Raw genomic sequence first — 13,574 nt, 5'->3', positions numbered from 1 at the left:
AAAGAAGAGAGAGAAGGTAAATTTTTGTTTTCTTCTTTTATACCATCTTTGAGAAGCTGCAGCCAAAAGCCCTTTTTATTCTGTAGAAGTAGAAAATCTAGCCCTGAGTTCTGTACATTTGAAAGGATTATTGTATCTCACTCTTTTTTTGTTTCGCCCTTTTCTATTTCTTTGTGTGAGTTTCTTCATTTTGTACGTTAAATCTTTTTTCAATTTAGGGTACTGAATTGGGGAGACGTGATGATGGTTAAACCCAATCAAATTTTTAACAGAGTGATGAATCTATAACATGCACTACCATCTGCTCTCTCTCTCTCTCTCTCTGCGTTAATTTGTTTTTGTTGCTTCTGTGGGATTTTGAAGGGTCTATCTGGGTGCGCCCATTTTCTTTAAAATTGCATTGGATCAAGATTTCTATTTGTTGGTATGATAAATGTGTGCAACCAACTGTGACATAAAGTTTTCTTGTCTGATTTTTTATGTTGGTGTAATCAATGATGATATTGAATTTTGTTATTGAGCGTGACAATGATTATTCATTAACCATTCACCATCTTTTGGTTGAGGTTGCACATAAAATTTCTTTTTTTTTTATCTGATTTTTATCTGTTCTAGGTTTAGATTATGGTGGAACTACTACTGTTTTGCTTTTCCCGTTAATTGCTTCAACCAAATCTGCATAGTTTGTTAGATCATCTTTTTCTTGACATAAATATACAAATTTTCAAGTAATGAAATTATGGTATTTTGTGGGTTGTTTTTCACTGAAAATCTTAAAAAGCTTTCATAAAGTCATGATCACATTATTTAAATTTTTTTTTCTACTCTCAATTAGCAAATATTGTAGCGTTTGATTAAAAATAAACTCAATTTTTTTAAAAAAAATATCTGAGAAAGTTGTGCAGAGTACCGGTGGGCTACCATTAACACTTGAAGTATTAGGCTCACTATTTTTTGATAAGAACAATATAGAGGAATGAGAAAGCATCTAGAAGACCTTAAAGAATCAACATAAAGATATTCATCAGAGTTTAAAAATAAGTTATGATGGACTTGATCAAACAGAGAAGCAAATATTTTTGGACATTGCATATTTTTTTATTAAAAATGGCAAGGAAAATGCAATCTTCATGGGGATGGGGACGTGGACAGGGATGGGGATTATTATTTTGAGACGGGGCGTGGGTGGAGGTCCAAAGTCTCCCCCGCCACATGGATGGACCGGGGATGAAGGTTAAATTTTTGAAACGGGGCGGGGTAGAGACCTTGTCCCCCGCCTCCGCCTCCACCCCGGTCCACTGCCATCCCTACCCCCACCCCTTTGAACCACTGTTTGGAGAGGTCGTGAAACCCCCCTATCGTGCGACTCCTTGGTGGCTGTTGAAGTTGCGAGCGCTACCATTCCTTGACCGAACATAGACTCATATATGATTCGTTCAAGTGTTGTGGATGCCATGGAGGTGAACCTTTTCTTGGCCAGCAAAGAACTTCACTGGAGCTAAGCACTTTCCTTTTTTTCCTTCTTGAATGTCATGCGATGCTAGTGAATCGATTGACTATGAGAGTGAAGCATTGGGTCTGTTATTTGCCTGTATTATGTGTATGCATGATTGATTTTATTTTTCTGAGCAAATTTGAGTTTGTTTCGTGCTTAAATATTTATCTATAAATCATTTAGGACAAGTACTCGCTTGTTATCATAAATGTCGTATTTGTTCAACTTGCAATGCATTGAACTTGTTTGCTTTGACGATTAACTGAATCCATTAGAATTATTTTCACGAAGTGTGGCTGTTATGCTGGATTTGTTGCCATTCAACTGAATATAGGACGCCCTCCACATGTTTGGTGGAATGTCCCAGTGACTCAACTAATCTTGTTTTGGTTCAGTTCGTGATCATTCTGCTTATTCACAGATTTTGTGTTCAATTTGGGGTTGCGCAAAAAATTTGTTTTGGCATCAAGTCAGGTTTTGTTTCAATATGATTTTTGAGTATAATCTGATATAAAGTTTGAATCTGAAATTTTTTGATAAATCTATGAGGGATTATCGTTGAGCAAAAATGTTTGTTCTTGTTTTGTGTTTATTTTGGGAACTGCATAAAGTTGCATGACACATGTGAATTTGGTTTTTGCATCATACAATAAATATACAAAACTGAGTTTGATTCATCATTCATTTGACACATGTGAATTTGGTTTTTGCATCATATAATAAATATATATATTATTGGGATGGGTAGGGATTCGTGTTTTGTGTCATTCTCGTGTTAGAGCAAACAACCCATACGATGTTAGTATAATGTTTAGGGACACTCACTAATTGTTTGGTGAAACGTCCCAATGAACTAGTTGTTTCTAACAAGACTATTCAGGTGGGATGCATGTTATTCATTTTTATGCTTTCATGTTCTTTGTTAAACACTAAAGTTTAGCACAATCGGACCCCTAACTAAACCCACTTAACTGTGTGCGCGGGCGAATTGTTAGCCCCCCCCCCCCCGCCCCTAGGTCTCCATAGTGGAACCTAAACCCGAGTGATTGTTTCTTCAAGGTGAACAATATTGCATCAATTTTAAATTAATTATAAAATTTGTTGTTTCTCATTTGAGTTTTCATGTGAACAAGTTCTAGATATTTGTTGAATGTTGCTATAGAAACACCCTACGATGTTTGCATATTAGCTCATACCCATGCATAGGCACGTTACTAAGGCATCTCCCAGTGTCCCGCCATATAGGTGTCGTTAGGTTGGTATTTGGGCATAGCCTATCAAATTTTTTAATTTGGTATGGTTCATGTTGCCCATAATGCTTCAAAGATGATGTAGCCTAAGCACATATATAGAGTTCCTTGAGACTATTTGGGAGTTTCGTCAACAACACCATCTTCGTGTAATATCTGTAATTTTTTTAGAATGTTTTAATGGAATTCACTTGTTTGAAGCTGGGGTACACAAGTAAATTTCAAGTATTTAGGGAATTATGGCTAATTATGTTTATTTAAACAATTAATTATTAATTGTTATTAGAATTTATGAGGTTTTAAAATATATATTGGTTTGGATCTCGATGGGAGATCCAAGAAGATCAAATCACAAAAACATAAGTTCAAAATATCCAATTGGAACACACAGGATCCATTGGATGTTAAAACTAATTGTGTTTGGATCTTAGAGAAAATCCAAAAAAGTTGAGCCACATGGTTTGGGACTAGATTCATTTGGGGGATCGATCTAAATATAAAATAAACTGAGTTTGGACTTAGGTGGGGGATTCAAATTAATCAACCCACATGGGTTGGTTTTGGACCCAATAGACCTTGAAGTCATTTAGGGTTGGATCTTAGTGGGGATCAGAATAGGTCAACCCACACAAGATGATTTTGGACCCGTTGTGAGTGAAATCACATTGTAAATCCTTGTTTGGATCCTTATATGAATCTTTTAAGTGATGTGGATAGTCGATTGGATTTGGGTTTAGGGACCCAAATGAGTTTTACCAAAACCCAAAACATCAAATCCCTTGATTCCCTCACCAACCCACTTCACTTCCCTTATTTCACTCACCTACCCTATCACGTCCCCTAAATCCCTCACCAATCCTCCTCTTTTCCTTCTGATTTGAACCCCCTCCACTCCCTCACTCTCCACCCACACAACTCTCTCAAGTTCTCTCTCCTCCCCTTGGTATTGATTTTATTGGAGTAAAAGAGATATTTTTTTCATGATTTTGGTAGTGATATATAATTAGACTCTCTCTAAGTCCACAAAATTAGGGTAGCTCTTAAGTGTGGGATCTCACTATTAAAGAAGTTTGTCATTTTGGGTTTTTTATAATATTCAAACTAGGTAGAAAATTTTTTATACTAACTTTGGTATTTGTGCAATTCTAATGCATGCATGTTAGTGTTGGCATTTATGTTAATTGCTCATTAATTTTCAATATAAAAATATATATATGTTGAAACTTGTGTTTTCTATTTGGAGTTGAATATGTATATTGCATGCATGATATTACTCGTACTTTAAAAAATGTATATGTATGATTTGAACTACGTATGCATTACTTGAATATGTATATTGCATGCATGATATTTGGAGCTTCTGAGCGTGTACAGGTCCAATACCAGTAGCCTGAGATAATGATTCTATGATGGTATACCGGTTCAATACCAAGTAGTCCAATAAGGATGAATATGTAAGGAGGTACGTTTTCAAGACCAGGTAATTTGACAGAGAACTTACTTTAATATGCGGTAAATCTCGGTGATTGTGAACATGTTAAATATATTGATTATAGAGCTGGTTGGGAAAGCCAGTTGTGAATATATGAATTTGGCTTTATTTCAAATGTTGTAGCATGATTATATGCTAAACTCGAATCGACTATATATCACGATATAATTGAAATGAATATGTTGATATATTAGGTGATACATCATGCCTACAAACGATTATGTTAACTTATTAGGTGAATAACACACCACGCCTACCTAGTCATGTTGTTAATAAATGATCGTGTTTTCCTAATTGACATATATCACGTATGTGTACCATGATGGATATATAACATAGATAGATATCTAATTAAATAAATTATGTTATCATTAATGTGCTACCTGTATTATAGACCTACCAGGCTTTCATGTGTCTGACTCATTTTATGGGCATACGGGTGATTATAGGTTTAGCTGCGGATGCAAGATGCTATGACGATGTTGACGAGCCAATCATTTTCCTTTCTCGGGCACTTAATTTGAATACATGTTACTATTGTGTTGGGTTTGTAATACTATGTTCTCTTGGAAATGAAGTATTTTAAATGATTCAAGTTATCTGCATTTAAATTAAGTATAATAATTTTTTGTGAAATGTCACCCATATGAGGTTTTGAACCAAAGTTAAAAATATTTTCACTGATGATTATTCAATAAAGAAGAAAGTTTTTATTTTATGTGTTTACAAGTAGTTAAAAATCTCAGGACATTATACTTTGTCAGTGTCAGATCAATGCCATGATATAGAGAATGGATGTGTTAGATTTTTGTATTTTGCATAGGCATAATTGCAAGCTATTATGCTAGTTCAACATGATGGCACAACGATTAACAATTATGGAGGTCAAACGAGCACGAAGGGATGAAGAGGAGGAAGAAGAGGTTGATGCCTCTACGATTTTCACAAAGAAATCACATGATGATCATTTTCATGAGATTCTCGGTTATTCGAACTTCGACGAGATCAAAGATGGCAAGGAAGAAGAGGACACTTATACCCCTACAAATTTCACAGAAGGGACCCATGATGAACCTTTCTACGAGATCCACAGTGATTCAATCTTCGATGAGATAGAAGGTAGTGAGGGATAAGGGAAAGGCTCATATATCGCTTTCGGTGATGTCAAATATCTCATGGCTTACACAACTCCCTTCTCACCTGAATGTCACTCGAGTATGTGGATTGAGGATAACTTGAAGGTGTTCATCCTCAATTTTTCTATGTATGGTGAGATTTGTGTTAGACTAGGGGATGAGTGGAAACTGCATTCAAAACTAGAGATTAGTTGTATGAATGGTTAGTCATATCCCCTGGAATATCAAATACACCTTTTATTTTTATGTGAATCTTGAAACAAAATTTTAAGCCATATACAAAAAAACTTCTTGCAGTTCATTTTGATAATATTTTAAGTTGCAACAAGAATTAGCATGAACATTTATTTAATTTATAATATGTATTTATTGTTCTTAGAAAAGAAAGTTTTCATGCTACCTCTGATAAGTGTTTGTTTTTAGTAGATAAAGCCAAATTTTTATGATATATTTAAAAGATTGCCATCACAATGAGAAAATGCATAGAACAGAGAATCAACCACAACACAAGCAAGAAACAAGTCGCACATACACTCAACTTAGGTTTAACGTGGTTCGGTCTTAGACCTACATCCACAATCTCTTTCTCTCACCCTTGAATCTCACGAGAGAATGCTTTCACTAATTATTTTTTAAGGTACAACAAGAGATAAATGTTTGCATGTTTCTAAAACACCTTTTCTTACATGTCTCTTGGAAATATCTTGGTCTTTGATCTTTTGTTTGGCAATGGGTTTAGTTTTAGGAGTCATGCATATCTTGGGTAAAACAACTCACATTGTTTTGTTTCATTTTCATTTTGGATTTCTTGCACACATTGCTTTTTTTCCTTGTTGGTTTGATGAATGAGATAAGGAAACGAACCAGGTTGACCCTTATTGGGCCTGGTTTCCAAACTGGTGTGGTATGAGCATAGTGGCAATTGCTGAGGACAGTCTGGTGAAGATTTAGTGGCCTTATCAATATTGTCTCTGGTAGGGGTATTTCTGTTGATCATGCTAAGGTAGATTTCATTAAAAATTGATATACTTTTAATCCCATTACTACTATTCATAGTTTTTAAGGTTTAATTTCATTTTATCGTAGATTTATTCTTTGTTTTAACTGTATAACTGCACCTCTCACTAATTGCATCAAAAGAAATCATAGCAGTTGACATCAGAAGCAAATAGATCATTTGAACTATTGGAATTTAAATTGTGTGATACTTTTATTTTGGCACTTATTAGTTTTGATTGTGTTTAAATTATCATGTGTTGTTCTTAGTAGAAAATCAATTTTTTTCTTTATTATGTTAGTTGATAAACTCTTTTCAGTACCTATAGATGATCCAATTTTTTCTAAGATTTTGTTAGTGTTATCTCAAGGTTAAATTGTTAAATACTTTCTTCTCGGAGAGATTTTGTTTAAAAAAAATCTTCTTCGTATTCCAAATTATCCTTTGAATTTTAGTATTATGAGAGAAGTAAACGGTGAAGGTCAGTTCTGCTTGAACAAAATCCATCTCGCCTCTTTTTCATATTTTTGGTCATACATATACAAGAACGTTCATAGGTATTTTGTTAACAAACGACAAAAGCTAAATTCCAAACCTAATGATTTTGTTGTTTTGACAAGAAAAAAATACCTCTTTCTAAGAGTGGGCATTTAGTTATTTGTTGTATCATTTTTCCTTAAATTTTCTAAAAATGTTTATATGTTGAATTTTCATCCCAAAATATTTATTGTTGAATATCTTTTCAGGTATTATGGTAATTCACCTAATAAGGAGTAGGCTCTAAGGACGAAGCCTTTTGACTTTGAAAAAACTGACGAGCTCAAGGAGGACATGATGAAGACATATTCAGAGAAAGAATACAGGTGAACCCGAACATACCAACCTAGCTCACACCTAGCTTAAATAAAGCCTGCAGAACAAAACACCTATTTTTGGTATTTTTCAGAACTTTCAGATTTTATTTTAGAAAAAATAACATTGCTTTTGTTCGAAAATCATTTTGTAGAATCTAGATATTATTTAGAATTTTTGAGAATTTTTATAGTAAAAAATTCAAACATTTTATTTTTTTAGATTAACCTTATGGATCTGAATTTAGTTTCAATTGCCTGTTATGATCCATTTGAGCTATTGGAGGGTGTACGGGGTTTAAATAGGTAGATTTTTTATTTTTGTCTTAATTAAGACCAAACATGTGAGTATGAATGACTATTGGACCCAAAATCTAGTCGTTGGGGTGCACTGAGTTATTGGACCTCCAATTAGATGCTGTGTCTAGGAACCTCCCCATTGGAGGGTTGGGGCAGCACCTCAGAGCTAAAAAAAAGACATTGGTATCTCTCTTCTTTGATTCTCTATTTCAGCCCCTAAAAGAATATGTGAAAGAGACTTTTGTTGTTGGAAACTTGGAAGAACATCCCCTTTTGAAGCACCGTTTAGAGAGGTCGTGACCCCCCCCCAATCGTGCGACTCCTCGGTGGCTATTGAAACTGCAAGCGCTACCATTCCTCGGCCAAACATGGACTCGTATTTGATTTGTTTAAGTGTTGTGGATGACATGGATGTAAACCTTTTCTTGGTCAGCAAAGAACTTTATCAGAGCTAAGTCTTTTTTCCTTTTTCACCATTCTTGAATGTTATGTGATGCTAGTGAATCGATTGACTACGAGAGTAAATCATTGGCACTGTTATCAGTGTGTTGCAGCCACTACCCGCAATCCCAAGATTTATGTCGTGGTACATGTAACGTCCCAGATTTCCAAAACAAAGTTAAGTTAAAATTTTCATGAATTTCTTTTTTTTTCTTTGCAGCGGAACTTAGAAAAACTTTTAGCAGCGGAATCAGATGATAATGAGTCGTCAGTTTTAGAAAACTCTGAGCACGTTGTAGGTATGTGGCCAAGCAACTCATTGACCACCAAAGTGTTCCATTTATCGAAAACCACATGTTTATTACAACATTACTGCTTGAAAACGCAATATAGGTTCAATAAAAGGAAGCAGTACAATTCTGTCTAGAGAAACCCTGGAACTCGATGCCGCCTTGTTCCGCATATCGCTACACAGGTCCAACACCTGAAATCTCCATTAAACTGGGTCAGAACCATTGATGGTCTGGTAAGCAAGCAAACATACGTCCATTCAACTCAAGTATATACGATGACCACTCAGGATTGCAATTCGTAATAACGACGCTCAAGCCTCCAAGACTTAGCGTATATCGCAAGAGCCTCCTCAGGGCTATGAGTTGAACATCCATGCAAGTCTTCATGACTTCGCATAAGCCTCTTCAGAGCTGTGAGTTTGAATAATCGCTCAAGTCTCTACGACTTAGCCTTGACCTCTTCAGAGTCACGAATGGATGTCTAGCTCAAGCCTTTATGCTTAGCACATCCGTATCCTACGAATCTAAGGACAACTCTCCGAGCTTCGCTTAGTCGTACGGATATCATTTGGGTTCTTTCTCAATCAGTTCAGTAGTATACCAATCATGACACCTTCACAAAGGTTATGCAGGACTGACTCAACAACGTACATACACGCATATATTCAAAGTATCGTTGTACCTAAGCTAATGCTTTGTTTCGATAATTGCACCTCCCCTTGGGCTTAGGGGACTCATATCTGGGCGACAACGCGATGATCTAGAGGTTGATTATTCTATGTATTTTAGATACCCCAGAGGCCTATTGACCCCATCCCCCTAGTAGGACGATACAACATACCAGAAGAGATCCTTACTAGGTATTCGAATGCATTCTGCCACTGCAGTAGTTGGGTTCAATCCTTAGATATTTAAGGATAACCACGACCTCCATACCTCTGAGTGACGGAGACCATCAATGAACTCTATCAGGTTCGGGTGAAATATATGTCACTCAAGGCTATGCCATCACCGTCTTCCTCAATGAGAAATTCTGAAAGGGGCCTGCCTGTCTTACAATTACTTGACGAACATTGCATGCCTATAGGGCAACCTTTGAGAAGTATGTACCCGACCCCAATCAACCACACGACTTTCACTGTGGAACAAAGGTTTTATTCATATGCATGCTTAACTCTGCTCTCAGCACTTCGGCCTTTACGAGCACTTCACCTCTTTCGGTGGAAACAACACACTCCGGCACAACGACCCTTACGAGTCTGGTTGTCTGATAATTCTCAATGAGCATGCACATGACTCAATCTCTACGGATCGGCTACTCGGCGTATTTTTACGCAACGAGCTCAGTACCTTGTAAAGGTGCTACCACTACTTCGGCGCAACGACTCTTACAAGTATGGTGCCCTTACAGGTATCAAGGAGACGAGTCATTCTGACATCATTCCAACAAATGGCATCGTTGTGCCACTTAACTGGTTCTGACAACTCTTTTGCCAACCATTCTGTCAGCACCTCCCGTGCTCTCGTGGCAGTGGTGTGACGAACCTTTCTACATTGTAGAAGGCATTCCATGAACTGGGTAGCACTCCTGCTACGTTCTTTCTGAGCTATTCTTAGCTCCTTCCAGAATTTCAGCAACACTTCCTCTCTTTAACGGAGAAAGCGTGCGTTTCTTTTATCCATTTCAGCGGCATCTCCCATCTTTGGTGGAGATCGCTACGCTTAACTCGGGAAATAGATACGCATCGTTGTGCGTACTTTGCATCCATCAAGGTTGCAGGAACCCTGGGCCATAGTCAGGCTATACGTAACTGACTTAGTCTTTACGTAAAGAGCATTTTGCCAAAAAAAACTGAAGCCTTTCCAATAGGGGCTTCATTCGTCAAGCAGAATCTTGAACGAGGAGCGGTAAGGGGATCACATTGGCGATTTGGAGTTGATCTCCATTTGAACGCTCATTTACGCGCCATATAAGTAGTATAAGCAGAAGCATGTGATTTATACAGCGGCGGTGTAAAGAAATGCATATACTATTGTTCGGGGTGTTTAACCGAACAAAATATTCTACATATATATTTGCAGAAAACAGGAGCCTTGGTGTCATTCAACACGACAGCGTAAGTAAATGCATAATCGGAAGTACAGTAATCGGAAATTGCAAAAAGCAGGGAGCCTTGGCATCATACGACGCGACGACAAAGGTAAATTACAAGGCCTGTGCAATATAGGACGCATCGACAGAATCAACAGATATACACCTAGATCCGCATCCAACAATAGTTACGAGGCAAGCGGGTGAACACCAAAGTGTTCTAAAGGGCTCAACCAAAAACTAAAGCGAGATACCATTTTGAAGAACGCATATACCGCGTATTTGAACATATATATTCGATGATAGTTACGAGACGAGCGGGTGAACACCGAAGTGTCCAAAAAGGGCTCAATCAAGAACTAAAGCAAGATACTACTTAAGAAAGTATGTGCTATATACAAACAATCAAATACTTAAGAGAGATGCATTAATGAAGCGAACTTACTTTAAATTGCGGAAGAAACGACTCCGGAATGCTTTGATGCTTCGAATGAGGCTCGACTTCGAAAAGGATCAACTTTGAACTTCAGACGAAAAAGGACTTGGACTTTGACTTTGAACCAAACCAGGTTCAAGTCAAGTCAACTGGGTTTAGACTTAGGTCAGGTAGGTTCAGACCTAGGTCAGGTGGGTTAGGACCAGGTCAGGCAGGCTCAGGCTAAGTCAGGCAGGCTCAGACCAGGTCAGGTGGGCTAGGCTAGGTAGGGAAGGTTTGGAAAAAGGAGGAGAGAGAGAAGACAAAGGGGGGGTTGGCGATTTTTTCTAAAGGGAGGCTCCTCTATTTATAGGGGAGGTTGCTTAGGGGCTAAGCAACCCATTTGACCCTTTTGCCCTTTGGCTTTTTCAAAAATCCAGCTTGATGTTATCCATTTGACAGTTTGATCTTATCTAGAAGGAATATTCCATGGAATATTCCCTGGAAGGTGCTGAAAGGTCCTGGAATATTCTAGAATATTCTAGAATATTCTAGAATATTTTTTGAGAAATATTTCTATGGGTCCCACCAATATTTTCGCGGGTCCCGCAAAAAAGATGAGTTTTCGGCATTTTTTTCCGAAATTTTCTGAGTAGGCCATTATCTTCGTATTGATGTAACTAAGAAAGTTGGCTCATAGAAATCTGTTGATTTTGATTAGGTAGGAAGTTATGACCTCCAGAGTGTTTGAGCATATATTCGTGAAGATACGAATATCCTAAGTATATTTGGATCGCAGGAATCAGTTCAATTCGCTTTACGGTAAAAAACACTATTTTTCACTGGAAATGCCTCAGAATTTATTTAGAGTTGAACTGAAAATTTGCAGATCTTACAGTACATCTCAATGGTTTGAGAGGTACAAAAATATAAATTCAAACGACTAAATTGGATAGGTTAAAATTGAGTTTGTTTTGCAAATCAGGAAGGGATTCTGATCCAAATATGAAAGGACCTGGTCCAGAGCTTTTATAGGGACCTAGGGATGTGTGTTAGGGTCTGATATATGTTCTAGGGGTCAGAGAGGTCAGACTGGGTCACTAGAGAGGCTAATGAGGTCAAGCAGGTGAATCTACACATTTTGTTGAATCGACAAGGTGCAATTTGGGTATTTCACGTCCCAAACATGGGTAGGGTCTTAGTTAAGGTTGTGATCAATTTCAAAGGTTGTGTAGAAGGTCTAGAGAGGTCTATGGTTAGGGTATATATAGGAGATTAGAAAAGGTAAAACAACATGCAAAATGGGATTATATTGCTTCTTCAAGTGCGATCTTGATCTAGACAGCTTAGGTGACCTTATGAAAGGTTAAGGACTGGTCCTAAGGTATGATAGGGGTCCAGGGAATGTATAAATACCAGTGTTATAAAAAACATGTGCCTTGAGGCGCAAAAGGCACGCCTCGCCTTGAGGCACGACCCTCTGTGCCTCAACGCGCAAGCCTAAGGCACACAAAAAAAAGTTACAACAAGATTTCAGAGTCATGATCAACAAAGTTTTTGTAGGTTAATCTCATATATTTTCCTGTTATTTCAGTTATGTAATAAGTTTATTAGTAAATTACTATATTTTAACTTTTGTTGGTTAATCTCGTATATTTTTCAGTTATTTTAGTCATGTAATTAGTTTCTTAATATATTTTAACTTTTGTTGGTTAATCTCATATATTTTTCAGTTATGTAATCAGTTTTTTAGTTAATTTTATATGTTAATCTCATATTTTTTAGAATAATCTCATATATTTTAACTTTTGTAGGTTAATCTCATATATTTTTCAGTTATTTCAGTTATGTAATCAGTTTCTTAGTATATTTTAACTTTTGTTGGTTAATCTCATATATTTTCCAGTTATGTAATCAGTTTTAGTTACTTTTATATGTTAATCTCACATTTTTAGAATAATCTCATATATTTTAACTTTTGTAGGTTAATCTTATATATTTTTCAGTTATTTCAGTTATGTAATCAGTTTCTTAGTATATTTTAACTTTTTTTGGTTAATCTCATATATTTTCCAGTTATGTAATCAGTTTTTTAGTTACTTTTATATGTTAATCTCATATTTTTTAGTATAATCTCATATATTTTAACTTTTGTTGGTTAATCTCATATATTTTCCAGTTATGTAATAGGTTTTTTAGTATATTTTATCTTTTGTTGGTTAATCTCATATATTTTCCAGTTATGTAATCATTTTTTTAGTTACTTTTATAAGTTAATCTCATATTTTTTAGATTAATCTCATATATTTTTCAGTTCAGTTATGTAATAAGTTTCTTAGTAAATTTTAACTTTTTTTGGTTAATCTCATATATTTTTCAATTATATAATTTGTTTTTAGTTATTTTTATATATTAATCTCATATTTTTTAGTACTTATTTGAGATTTTCTATTTCTTATTGGTCATTATTTCATCAATAAAGCATTTCTTTATTTATTTGTATTTTTATAATTTTTTTAAAGTTTTCAAAAAAAAGTGAGGCTTACGCTTTACGCCTGGAGGCTTACGCCTTGCCTCGGTTTTTGGTGGAGCGCCTCGCTATGCCTCAACGATTTTCACAACACTGATAAATACCTGAGAAAAAGCTGGAAGGATGACTGATCTGCAGAATCATAGAGAGGAGAGAAAGAGAGGAATAATGGAAGATAAAGACATCTAAAGAGAGAGAGAGAGAGGGAGAGAATAGAGGTTATAAGAAAACTCAAATATTATTCAATTGCCTAAAAGGAGAACCTCAAACCACTATTTATAG

The 13,574-nt window shown here is 36.1% G+C and overlaps 1 non-coding gene across 1 annotated transcript; it reads left to right on the top strand.

Annotated features, from left to right (window-relative positions):
* Positions 1-230: 230 nt before the first annotated feature.
* LOC149828558 (small nucleolar RNA Z195/SNORD33/SNORD32 family) lies at positions 231-311 on the top strand. Its single transcript, XR_016434482.1, has one exon. It is a non-coding gene; the product is annotated as a small nucleolar RNA Z195/SNORD33/SNORD32 family (small nucleolar RNA).
* Positions 312-13,574: the final 13,263 nt, after the last annotated feature.

Source organism: Nuphar pumila, chromosome 9 (genome assembly GCF_984573655.1).
Source record: "Nuphar pumila chromosome 9, dmNupPumi1.hap1.1, whole genome shotgun sequence".
NCBI classification, from domain to species: Eukaryota; Viridiplantae; Streptophyta; class Magnoliopsida; order Nymphaeales; family Nymphaeaceae; genus Nuphar; species Nuphar pumila.
Note: the sequence above shows the minus strand (reverse complement) of the source record. Positions and strands in the feature narration are given on the sequence as shown.